The 13,443-nt window shown below is 39.4% G+C and overlaps 1 protein-coding gene across 5 annotated transcripts in view; it reads right to left on the bottom strand.

Moving 5' to 3' along the window:
* Positions 1-12,899, bottom strand: part of SEMA6A (semaphorin 6A) — a 176,444-nt gene extending 163,545 nt beyond the window's left edge. For 3 of the 5 annotated variants that reach the window (XM_074202570.1, XM_074202574.1, XM_074202573.1), the window contains exon 1: positions 12,244-12,899. The gene's annotated coding sequence lies outside the window, so the exon portion shown is untranslated. Of the gene's footprint in view, positions 1-10,644; positions 10,788-12,137 lie in introns of those variants that run through there. The other 2 variants (XM_074202571.1, XM_074202572.1) reach the window with 2 other exon arrangements.
* Between the last annotated feature and the right edge of the window lie 544 nt (positions 12,900-13,443).

The raw sequence follows: 13,443 nt of genomic DNA, 5'->3' as shown, positions 1-13,443 counted from the left end.
ACTCCCTGGAAAAAAAAATTGTTTTAGGTATTGAGATGAGAGAATAGTGCAGCTTCCATCATAAAAATCTCATACATAAATCTCCCATATAATATCTTTGTAATTAGACCAAATACTTATAATAAGAAAGTCTTTAATTCTTCCCAGGCCCCTTATCCCCAATATGTAGATTCCATGGAAAGAAGTTAATTGAGTTTATAATCACAGATCCCTCCCTGTTCTGTCAGCTCTTCAAATACAACTCTATATTTGCAGCTAGAAAGGAAATAGGGGAAAAATAAGTAAATCTAATTATGAAGGAGGGCAGAATCTTAGGGTCATGGTTTCCTTATCTGTAAAATGTAAGACTTTGTCTTCTAGAGGATCATAGATTAAGAGTTCAAAGAACCTTTAGAGATTTTGTCCAAGCTCCTCATTTGAGAGTAGAGGATATTTAAGGAATTTGAACCCCAAAGAAGTTGTTATTTTTTTGAGGTCAAACAGAGAATTTGACAGTTAGTACTTGAACCCAACTCATCTAATTCCAAATGAAGTACTCTTTCTATTATATCATACTACCTTTTATTTTGTTTTTTTTTGCTCTAATTCCTACAATCCTATAGCATATGCTTACATATATGTGCTTCCATGTAAATTCTATTGATAAGTATTATGGACTTAGTTCTTTTAAAATTCTATTGATTCTTGTTGTTTAATATTTTTCAAGGAAACCAGTAATAGGTCTGGTTAGAAACAAAAAAAAAAAAGGAAGAACAGTCATATTAAGATGAAAGTACCAAGAATCAAGTTGTAAATAGTGGATATGGAATGACCATTATTAAAAACCACTTTTAAAAACCAGGTCCTCAGTAATTGCTGGGAATTCTTATGCTTTTTCACTCTTGAAATGAAGGAATGGCTAGTAATGACTAGTTTATTTACTTCCATTTATATTTGTTTCAGTCAAAAATAACTTGGTAAATTTAAAAATATAAAAAAATCCCACTGCTATGCTATAAAAGAAAATATCTATATCTCAGATAGAATAATCTTTTTTTCCTGGATGAAAATAATCATAATTCCATATTCTGGAGGGAGACTTTGAGAATAAATAAACTTCCCAAGGAAATCCTGCAGGAAACTGTGGGATAACATAGATTAATTTTTCTTTATATTTTGCCTTTTAAAAGTCAAGTTTTGGGGTGGCTAGGTGGCGTTAGTGGATAAAGCACTGGCCCTGGAGTCAGGAGTACCTGGGTTCAAATCCAGTCTCAGACACGTAATAATTACCTAGCTTTGTGGCCTTGGCAAGCCACATAACCCTGGTTTGCCTTGCAAAAACCTAAATAAAATAAAAGTCAAAATTTTTTTAAAAAACCTAAATTATAAGATTATTTTAATTGTTTTAGATTTCCTGGGAAACACACACACACACACACACACACACACACACACACGCACACACACACACACACACAAACGGCTATCTATGTTAGATAAATAGCATGTGTGTGAATATGTAATATGTGTGTATATCATAGCCTTTGCTAAAATTTCACTAGAGTAAGCAAGTTACTTGATACATCAACTGTAATGGTCCTTGGACTGAACAAAGATAGACATTCCTCTCTTTTGCATTTTAATATAGATGAGTTTTCCTTATTTTTCACCAAGGACCTAGTGGTATGGATGTAACCCTGCCTGGCTCCCTAAAGGCTATGTCAGTATCAATATAAACTCAGACAGGTCCTTTCAATCTGAAAAGTTTTCAAGTATAAGTCTAATGACAATCTATATGCTGACTGCTGAAGGTCTCATTCTTGACCAGAGTTCTTCAAGGAAATTTTAAAAGTTAATAAAGGTCTAGAAAGATTTTCAGTTACCTCTATGAAAGATATGTCCAAACGAAAGAACTGATGAAATTTAAAAAACTTTATTTTTAATATTCATTAAATATTTTTTTCTAAACTTCCAATTTAATTTCCTCTTTCCCATCCCTCCTTTTCTTACTGAGAAGGATGCAACAGAAATCATGGATTTTTGGAAGTATCGAAGTGTTTTTCTTATACACTTAAATTAAGAGGAAATAAACATAGTCTCTTTGGCCAAAGAATTCCCTATCTAGACAAACCCCCTGGCTAAAAAGAAATTTCTGTCCCATATATTATTCAGTCCTAACTCAATCCAACATTATGACTAAAACCATTGGTTACTGGTTCTTTTCTGATTATAAACTTAAATGGATATTATAATAGAAGTGAGGTAGATAATTGTTTTTTTACTTTAGATTTAAAAAGAATTTCAATAAAGGACTGACTTTTTTCACTCATTCAATAATTTTTTGAGTACTTACCGCATATAAAAAACTATGACTTGATTTTGGATGGATATAGTGTCTTCATGTTTTAATATACATCCTGAAACTTCATCAGAGATGGAGGGAAGGAAAGGATTTGTCACCCCCCCTCCTGTTTCAGTGACCTATTTACACATTTCTCAGTATAAAACCCATGATACTAAAGTTTGTACATGACGTAAATGCTAATTTTTATTGCACAGAATTGGTTCTGTTGCATCATCTTTTGAGATCGGGCAGAAATTTATCACTTTGCTTCCAAATTACCTTTCCAATAAGTCAGGTCCATCTCCTCCTTAAAAAAATTTAAATATTCCTCTCCTTTGAAATGCTTTTCTTGGATGCCCTACCAGACTCAATCTATTATTGCATTCATCATAGTATCCTCTCAGTATATATTAATATAGTTTAAAAAACAAATTCATTTACATGGTTTTACATTTTATTATGCATGTTTTGCTTGTCCTATATTTCTCATTAGATGGAGGCCAAATAAATGTTTTGGAACACAGATCATGCCTCCAGATTTAGAATCTACAAATAATGGGGAGGCAGTAGGGTATAGTGGAGAGGAGCTTCAGATTCAGAAAGACTAGCTCAAGTCCTGATTAAATACAGAGTTACTGATTTGCACTAATAGAAAGATTTTTCTTCACCAGTTCTCTACACTTAATAAATTACTAGCCCTGACTCTTTTTCCTTTCCCTACTGCTCCTATCACCCTCACAAAAAAGTCAGTGCTTGAGAAAAGAAAGAAAAAATGAAGATAAAGGCTCAAATGACTGTAATTGAGAATCTATAGAAGGATATTGAATCTTCTGGGAAATGGAAGTACATATGATCAGAGTATTTGGTGGCTGGAAACTCAGTGACCAGTGGTCTATTTTCATCCCCTCTCCTTGAATATGTTCAGTGAATTGAATCCAGGACCCAAATGGATCAGACATGGTAGTATTTGAGAAGACTGGTCCACTGGCACATGCCAGCTCTAGGGATTTCTCCCTAACAATGTTATCAAAAGGCAAATATATACCAGAAGGGGAAATGGACGATTCTCTGTTGTATTATAGTAAAAAAAAAATCACTGAGTTTGGAACAAGAATTCTGAGTATATATCCTACCTAGGTCACTGGAACCAGATGGTGCCAGAGGAAAAGGTAGACTGGTGACGTTATATAGCCCTCCTCACTTAAAATCCAATTCACTTGCAGGTCATGAAATCACATTCCTGATGTCACAGTCCTCTTCAAGAACAAACCTTCAACAACCACCACAATTTTGCTGTGTGACCTTGAGCACTTTATATTTCCTTTTAAATCTGAGTTTTCCTTATTTTAAAGTGAGGGGAAGTTGAATTAAAAATTAGATTTCTTTCCAGTCCTAATATTCTAAAACTCTTCAGTATTAATAAAGCCAAGATTACAGATTCAATTACCAAATATGAGAGCTTACTTTTAAAACTTTATTCATTTTGGCCTTGGCATATAACTGCCTCTAAGTCCAGTAGGTATCTCAGAAATTTGGGGTTATGGGTCACAAAATTACTCTAAGAAGATGACTCTGCTTTCCAATTTACTTTATTTTATTGATAAAAGGGGATTATGTGTGAATTCCTTCAATTATCCTCCTCCACACTTATATCCTCAATTTCCACATATCTCAGAGGACTGGGTAGCATCCTCAATTGTGTGATCAATCATCCTCTCCCTTTAGTATTTTCAATATTTCCCTTTTGGAGGCAACCTTCTTCTCTACTTACAAATATGTTTGATTCTTCCCAATCCTAAAACAAAACAAACAAAATAAACAAAAAATAGCCTTCCTTTTAAACCTCAACATCATCCTAAACTAAGGCCCCATGTTGTAAAAGGGCCTCCAAATCTTTGACTTCTTGCAATGCTTTACATAATGTCTGATCTTTGTAGTTTCAATGACCCCCTTTTTATTATGTAGATAAGGATCTGGTTTTTGCAGTAGCAAGTGCTACCCTCTTAGAGATCAATACACACACACACACACACACACACACATTTATACCTACCTATGTCATATTTTTATTCCATCAGGATCACTGTGAACTGGAAGTTTATGCCTGTGCCCACTGAAAATCTGAGTTAGCATTTCACTAGTAAAATCCCAAGGATAGAAAACTGTAGGAGGCCTTTGTTCCCTCAGGAGAGAATAACTCAAGGCAATTGCCTTTCCAAATAGTTGTCAGGTGGCCAAAGAGAGTTCATTGTCCCTAGCTTTTTGTCTTTACCCCTAAAAACAGCCGGTCTCCTCATCTTCGCCCAATTACCAAATCCAGGATTCTTCTTTCAACATTTTTTAATCTTGACTCAGCCTTTCTCCTTTGCCTTCTATAACCGATTGTCAACTGCAGCTTCGTTTGCCTGTCAGAATATCTTTCAAAGATCTCTTACCCTTTTCCATTCCCACTGCCACCCACCTAGTTCAGGTCCTCATTTTAATTCATTCATATGGCTACAATAACATCCTAAGTGGTTTCTCTCTACCTTCAATTTATTGCTCATTTTACATAGAGCTGCCAGATTAAACTCCCTAACTCACAGTTCTGCTCACATTACTTTAAAAAAAATCTTAAATGGCTCTCATTGTCTACTGTAGCAAAATTTAAACTCTACAAAAATTTGACATTCAAAGCTCTCAAAAATCTGGATCCAACCTACCTTTTCAAACTTACCTAATACAATACTGGCTTTTATGTTAATCTTTTATTTTTTTTTTTTCAGAGTGCCAGACAAACAGGCCCTACTTGAAATTCTCCAATCTTTACTTGCTTTCACTCACACTATTCTCTATCACTCACACTATTCTCTATGCCTCCAGTGCCTTCCTCCAGTCCCAGACTAGTGTTATAATTGTTGTGATTGCTTTGTCCTTCCTTTCCAAAGGGGACCAATGACATCATGGTTGATGCATTGACTTGCCCATGAATTAGACTTGAATGTGGTAGAGTTACACAAAGTCTGTCAGTCTCACTCTCTCTTCCACAGTCATAGAAGTCCAGTGACAAGACAAAAGTCCTGGACAATTGGTGATGGCCTGGTATTCTGTGGATGACCTTGGCATTTTCAAGTCTGACCAAGCTGCTTCAGTTGCCTTCATGGTCACTGGAATAACTTGTTCTCTTCTGCCCATTGGTGGTGGTGGTGGGGGGGTATCTTCACAAACTTGAGATAGACAGTCCCTTAACTCACTGATGAATTTTCGGTCTGTTGGTAACCCTTTACCTGGTTTAGCCTGTCTACAGAGATAGTATTACCTGGGTGTGGTCACTGTTTGAACTACAGCTTCCTGGAGCCACAAGGGGAGTTTGGTGAATCAGATGGACACCAAAGGTGGATGAATAACCCTGAACAGTGCTCAGCAAACCTTCACACCATCACTGCTAGTCCTCCTAACACACCCCAAACACCCCATAAACCCATCTATCTTTCAAAAGTCTTACTCCCAAGCCTTCTCCATAAAGTTTTCTCTAATATCAACCAGAGGTAATCTCTCAATCCTCAAATTTGCATAGCTCTTCCAACATCTCTTGGGTCTATCTATACTATTTGTAGACATATTTTTCCCTCTTCTAGATATAAGCTTCTTGAGGATGACCTTATAACTTATTTTATCTGCCTATTTCATCAGCCCATTACGATCAACATAAAAATTAGAATAAAAACTAAAATATTAATAGAATAGGTAATTTGAAAAGGTAAGTTGGATGGAGATTTTTGAGAGCTTTGGATGTCATATTTTTGTAGAGTTTAAAATATAATAAATATTCACTAAATACATAGTGAATTGAGTATTTGTTGACTAAAATTGAATGAGGTGGAAAGACCACTGAAAAAATACAAAAAGTTGGGTTCTAGTTGTTCATTGTTCTTCTGATGGAGCTGTGACCATGAGTAGGTCACAAAACTTGTCTAAGCCTTCCTTTCCACACCTATAATATGAGAAGGTTAGACCAGAAGGTCTCTTAGGACCTTTTAAGCTCAAAAATTCTGTAAAGACATATGGCTCAAGCCGCTTAGATGTATCACTATGCCTAGAAAAAAAAACAACTCAATGCATTAACCATGGGCTAGGAATGTTATGTACACACACACACACACACACACACACACACACAGACAACCTTGATATATGAAAATGGGAATGTACCTAAAAGATTATTTAAGAATAGGGATAGACCTTTAATTAGTATAGGGAACCTCCAGATTCAGAAATTCCATCTATCTATATAAGTCATCACCTTTATTACAGTAGTGTTTAGAGAATGATATCTAGAGCACTGAGAAATTAAGTGATTTTCCCAGTCAGTCATCCATTTCCACTAGAACTCAGGATTTTTGTTCCAAAATCAAATCTCTATCCACTAAGCCAATCTGCCTCTCAAGTAATAAATTAGCCCAAACTGATAAATTAGTTTACCACTAATAAGAATAATCATCTTAATAATAGCTAGTACCTTGAAGCTGGCAAAGCATTTCAAATGTTATCTCATTTGATCTTCACAACTGGGTGAGGTGAGAATTATTATTAGCCTCTTTATAGTTAGAGACTAAGAACAATTGAATGAAGTGACTTAGTCAGGGTCACATGCCTATTCAAAAATGTAGAATTTAAATCCTGATCTTGCAGATTCCAAGTCCATTGTTTTATCCACTCCACCATTAGCTACCTATAGCTATTAAGCTTCTCTAATGCATTAATAAGCATTAAATTATGTAAAGTTTTTCAGGAATAAATCTATTAAAGCAAGATATTCCTTTATATAATCATATTGAGCAATATTATGCAGATAATATTATATAAAACATGCAATGATGTTCTCATACTGAAATTTAATATAGAATTCAAGCAACTTAGTTTTCACAAACTTGATAATTTCATTTGATTTTTGTATAACCACATTATATGTAGGTATTAAAGCTTATAAGGGTTTGCCAAGGTCATATATATGGCTAGTAAGTTAGGAAAATAGAATCTGACTGTTATTGAACTCTGAAAGACTATTTCATGGTTTTATGTATACCCAGAACCTAGCACAATGCTTGTACTGATGTACTAGGTGCTTAATAAATGCTTGTTAAATTGAAGGTTGAAAAAAATGTTAATTCCACAAACCTACCACATTCCCTTGAGGCAGCTCTAAGTTTGCCTATGGAGAATGTCTCAGTTGCTCATGCAAGCTGGTTTTAAAATTGTACAGAAAAGTCAAGATTAGGTCATAGGAAGCAGAAAGAGCACTAATGCAGAACCACCACATCATCAAGTTTCTATTTCACCTTCTCTTAGCCACTCCCTATTTTGAACAAAACTCAGGAACTACACTGAAAGATAATAAGCATTTCTAGTGAATGTCCTTATATAGTTCATCTCAGTTTATGATAAGGAATGAACTAAAGGGCAAGAGGGAGAAAAGGTTCAATGATTTTCAGGTTTTATGGTTGTCTTGGATAACATGTCTAATTAAAGCATTTAGATGAGTTTAGCTTAGTCTGTGATGCCTTTCTTTTAGATGCTTAGTCCAACTGGGTTCCTAGAATTACTGCCTGATATCACTTCTTTATATATCTCTGAACAGGACAAGATTCACTATGAATGTGCAGTAGAGAATTTGGTTCATTTCACTGTTCAACACAAAATAAATGTCTTGCCTTATTTTATACTAGGCACACACAAAGTTCATAACTACCTAGGCATCTGTAATAAATTTTTGGACATTTCAGAACCAGAGCTGCTATTTCTTTATTGCTGGAAGTTCCAGGTAACTTCCTCTACCAATGGGACTGGTCCCCTAGGTTCTCTGCAACTCATAATAAGTTTCTTGCCCAGGGTCAAACAACAAAATATGTATGGAGAGGAATATTGTTTTAAAGACCTTAATTTTAGTGATCTTTAAAAATATCAGTGATTTCTTGTCATCTTTGTGACAGCATACACAACTTGTGTAATTCAATACTACCCTCTTTGAGTCCCAATTGCTGCATCTTTTTTTAAAGATACATTAAACATGTACTTTCTTCTTCAAGGAAGTGAAGACCACACATCTTTTTGTATTTATGATCCCTCGAGAACAAATATTTACTTGATGATATAAACTTTTCACTTCAAGAAGAAATATGTAGTTTTAATCTCAGTGAAAACATATAGTCTACATGTGTCTACTTGATATCTTATCCATGAATTTTCAAACTATTTAAAATTTCTTTTATGCATGTTAAAAGAGTGATTTTTAAAAATTCTATAAACTATTTGAACCCTATTGATTTTTTGCTATGAGTTAAGTATTTGGTGATTCACTTTTTATTTCATGTACATTAGATATCATGTTATTAATAAGTGATATGATAAAACAGTAGCACTTTTTAGAAGACCACTTTGGTTCATAAAACTTTTCAAACAGAAATTTGCTAAATTCATTTTTATCAAAAGGACAAAAATCCTGAAACAGAAGGAAGGTTATAAATATTCAATTTCTCACTTTGTACTATTATTCTGATTTAAAAATGATCTCACTTAAACAAATCTCTTAAATCAACCTAATAACTTTGTTACAGATCCAAATCAAAGTTACTAATCAAAGTCATCAAGTATAGATAAGCTAAACTTCGACAAACACTGCAGTTTTGTTTTAAAATATAATTTAGGTAAGTGGGTGGTGACAGTTCTGCCAGTATATTTAAGATTTGTTAATAATTAGCTCTGGTTCTTGAAGGAGTTATCGCCAAAGTTTACTCCCCATAATAAAGCTGGGCCATTAAACACAAAGAAACTTCTGTAGGTTTAAAAAAAAAAGTACTTTGCTTCTAGAAGACAAAATAGGTAGGTCCTGAAAAAGTCTTCTAAGGTAGGTCCAATGTAATCTGTTAATCTGTGCAGTCATAATTGCACTTTGGGGAATAAACAAACAAACCAAGCCTGAAACCAAGGATTACTGCATCTACAACCACTCAACTAGTTTGAGCAACATCTTTCTGTGTCACTAAAGCAGTTCAATGCAAGAGAAAAAAAAATCAAGAACCTAGTTTTCTGAGCACAGTAAGTGGATGGGGGGGGGGGGGGGTCGTAGGGGCTTTAGAGGGAGGAGATGTGCTGACAAAATAAATTTACGCCTACCATCGAATGGAAAGTAAACCCCAGCCAGCATTGGAAGGCAGAAAATACACTATTGGGAGATTTGATGACAGTTGCAAAGGCACTTTCAACGTGGTTAAAACTATTGCTCTAAGGAAAGTCTGGCAAGCAGAGAAAAGCTTTATTGTTATTTTATTTAGATTCTTACTATGATTATTCTTCCAAACTTTAGGGAAGATTTGAAGGCTAAGTGTATCTGCCCTTCAAAGTAACCAAACAACCTTCTGTTCCACCTTGGAGGTCTTTGGGGTTCCCCACATCATGCTAAGATAGAGAAGTGAACCCTAGAGTTTTGGTCCAATATGATTTATAGATTCATGACCATGTAAACAATTTAGTTTAGTCTCAATCCGCTGGCTTCCTCCTCCCCCTCCCCCATCTCAGTCCCTTAGTCAATCAGTTCTCTCCACACACCAGCAAGGCATACCACACTAGCCGCTTAGCAGGCTCAGGTTCCTACTTCTACTCATACCCATTCGCAGCCAGAGCGCTTAATGCAGAACTCTCAAATAAAGAGAGCTTTAAGCTCTTGCATACAAACACACGAGCTCTGGCTTCTCGTCATAGTCGTCAGCAGCAGCATCACCACCACTAGCAGCAGCATCCCGAATCCCTGTCTAATTCATATTCCCTTCCCCGCCTCTAGTCCGGCCCTTGGCTCCCGGGTTTTGACTGTCTAGGCGATAGGTCCCTGGGACCTGCAGTCCTTCTTTGCCCATAGGTCTCGCAGAACTGAAAACAGGGGGAGTAAGGGTGGGGAGGAGGGTGCGGTAGCGGGTTGCTGCTTTTCCTCTAGACGCTTTTTGGCAGGTACTTCACTCCCGCCCCACCCCCCACCCCCACCCCTTCTCTCTGCCTCCCGTTTCTCTCCCTTTCCATAGAGTGTGATTTACATCCAGGCAGCACCTTGAAAAGGAACTGAGAAACAAAAACCCTATTGTGCCCAAACCCTAGCCCTTACCCTTGGCCATGGCTTTTAAACCTAACTTTCCAGGTTACTGGTTTCCCTGTCCCGGAGCCCAGAGCCGGAAAGGGAAAGGAACAGGATAGTAGGTGAGGAAAAAAAAAAACGAGGGGGGATGCCAAAAACAGGAAGGGGCCAGTCTGGAGTGCAGGAAAGGGTCATTTCTTTTAAGGATCTCAATCATTACCTTCATTCTTCTTCTCTCCTTCCACCCCATCCTTTGCTCCCCAATTCATACTTGGGCCAAAACAGAAGAAATTGTAAGAAGCCAGCCAGGAAATCCAAAAGTTCTCTTTAGAAAGGATAGGAAGCCAGGGGTGGGAAGTGGCGAGTGCCAGACCGCCCTCCCTCCCGCAACCCCTCCAAGGAAGGAAGACAATCGTGGGGGTGGGGCGCTGGACTCGGGACAGACTAACAGCTTAAGACCACAGTGTGGTGAAGACTGGGGTGGAGTGGCTGGAGAGGAGGGTTGTTTATACTACTAAAGAAAAGCTCAGGGAATCATAGGACAGATTCCACATCCCCTATAGCTGGGGAGGGGGCTTCTTGCTAATCTTTCGCGTCTCCACCCCAGAAAGCTGAATTGCCATATCCCCTAAGACACAGAACCTGGGAGAGAAACTGGCCCGGGGAGATGGAGTGGGCTGGAGTCTAAAAGACTCGGTTCTACGACCCTTCCCCCGCCCCAACCTTTCCAGATATTGAGAGCCTTAAACAGCCGGGTAAGGCAGGGGACTGCCAGCCCCAGACTTCTCATCCAGGGAGAAGCTGGAAGGAACAGGATCTGAAGAGTGTAATGGGGGACGCAGTCCTGTTTCCTCCATCTCCTGGGAAGAAGTGGGGGGGGGGAAGAAAAAGAAAAAGACTGACAGGAGCCAGAGAAGGGGGTCGCTCAGAGAGCGCCTCTCGGACCGGCCAGCTCCACTCGAGCAAACAAAGCCAGGAGCAAGGGAAGCGGAATTTCCAGAAGCGAAGCACGCAGGGAGACAAGGACTGCGAGAACCATCACAAGTTTCCCTAGCCGTGTGTGTGTTTGTGTGTGCGTGTGTGTGTGTGTGTGTGTGTGTGTGTGTGTGTGTGCGAATGAGTATGTGTGCGGTGTGTTGTGTGCACTCATCACTGGAACCCACCCCAAAACCTGATCTCACAACAAAAGCCTTTGCACTTCCTCTACAGAAGCCCCCTTCTTGGCAACCTCTAACAAGAAGACTCCCAACCTAGTTCCTCAGTCCAAAGGTTAAAGCTGGTCTCGTTTCCTTGCCCTCTCAGTATCCCCGTTCTTCCTCCTGCTCGTGCCCGAGTTTTCTACCTCGAAGCCCACCCGAAACCGCTCTGCGCTGTCACACGAGTCAGAATCTCTACTGAGGCTGGCGGACTCCCGCAAGAAACCAAGCGGACTACCAGCCACGCGCACAGATACATGCCATGCCTTGCTGCCTTCCACCTAGAGCCCTCACTGGTCCTCAGCCTGCTGGGGCTAAGAACCTGGAGGCTGTGCCAACCCACAGAACCTAGTGCCCAGGGAGCCGGGTTAACAGCAAAGATGGATAGACAGAAGGAGCGCTTGTCCTCTCTTCTCCAGCTCCTCCCAGGCTGTGTAAACGCTCCGAGATAGAAAAGACAAAACAAAAACATCACAAAACCCGGGCAGGGGGAGAAAGAAGGAAAGTAGGATCCAACCTCACGGTATATTAAGCTCATTCCTTCAGGATCTGCCAAAGTAAAACAGTAGTTGTCTTCTTTCAGAGCCACCCAACAAGCGGGATGCAGAGAAGGGTTACTCTACCTTTTCGGTGCATGTATACCGAGAGGCAGCCAGAGCACGGAACTAGCTGATGTGGTATCCCATTTAGTAATCCATTATATAGGGGATCTTTCTGGGCAACGCGGTCCACTCTTCCCTTCGCAATCCTTTGTCATTACTACATGTGTTCTTCACTCGCTCTTTCGGTGTAATATTAGAGCTTACCACTTTCTGGGATACAAATTCACTTTGCTCATTTCCAAAGAGAGGAGAAAAGGGGGAAGGGGAGAGGGGAGAAGAAAACAGGGGAAGGGGGGAGGGGAAGGGGGAGTGTGATCAAGTAACTCTTTTCCAAATCTAGATTCCAAAGAAATTTCACTCCAGTAAAGTCCCCTTCAGTCGGATCTCGGTCGATTAACAAGTCATTTCAAGGCTGGGGGGATGGGGGTTGGGGAAGGGAGCGTTCTGGTTCTGCTCCCTCTTTTCTTCCAGGAGTGCAGACGCCGTTAAAGTGAAGGTGATGTTGGCCCCCACAAGAAACTCCTAGGCAGGCACCTTTTTCTGTTCGCCACAGCGGAAAAGCGCAACTGCTCCTGGCCCAAAGCAAGTGGTCATTGAACTGTGTTTAGGAGTTGAGTTCCGAGCTGCCTCTCCCTCCACCGCTCGCAACTCTTCTGTCAGTAGCTAGGCTGCTTTTTTTCCAGAGGTGGAGTCAAATCCTGGACTGGATTACGGCAAGCGGACTCCTTTCATGCCACTCTTCCTCCTCTGGTTTCTCTTCCTGCCCCAAAGCTATGGGGTCTGTAATTTCTGTAATTGTGTGTGTGTGTGTGTGTGTGTGTGTGTGTGTGCACATAGGCGAGTGTAAGAGAGGGAGAAAAGTGGGGTGTGTGTGTGTGTGTGAGAGAGAGAGAGAGAGAGAGAGAGAGACAGAGAGAGAGAGAGAGAGAGACAGAGAGAGAGAGACAGAGAGAGAGAGAGAGAAAGAGAGAGAGATCACTGAGAGCAAGAGGGGGAAGGGTTTACTGTAGTGATGGGGGAAGAGGACGTGGCGGCCGGCATTTCCTTCCAATTGGGATTCCTCTTTCACCTATTTTCACACATATTTAACAGGTTCCAAGAGAGGGGCTTGGGAGTACTAAACCTTTCCATTTCCCTTATAACCCCGACCCCAGCATTTGCTGGAGGATGGGATGGGGGCGGGGGGCTAGAGGATAAGGATCAGGAACTTGGTAGAAGTAG

The sequence above is a fragment of the Macrotis lagotis genome, chromosome X, assembly GCF_037893015.1.
Source record: "Macrotis lagotis isolate mMagLag1 chromosome X, bilby.v1.9.chrom.fasta, whole genome shotgun sequence".
NCBI classification, from domain to species: Eukaryota; Metazoa; Chordata; class Mammalia; order Peramelemorphia; family Peramelidae; genus Macrotis; species Macrotis lagotis.
The sequence above is the reverse complement of the archived record's forward strand: the minus strand, read 5'-3'. Positions and strand labels throughout refer to the sequence as shown.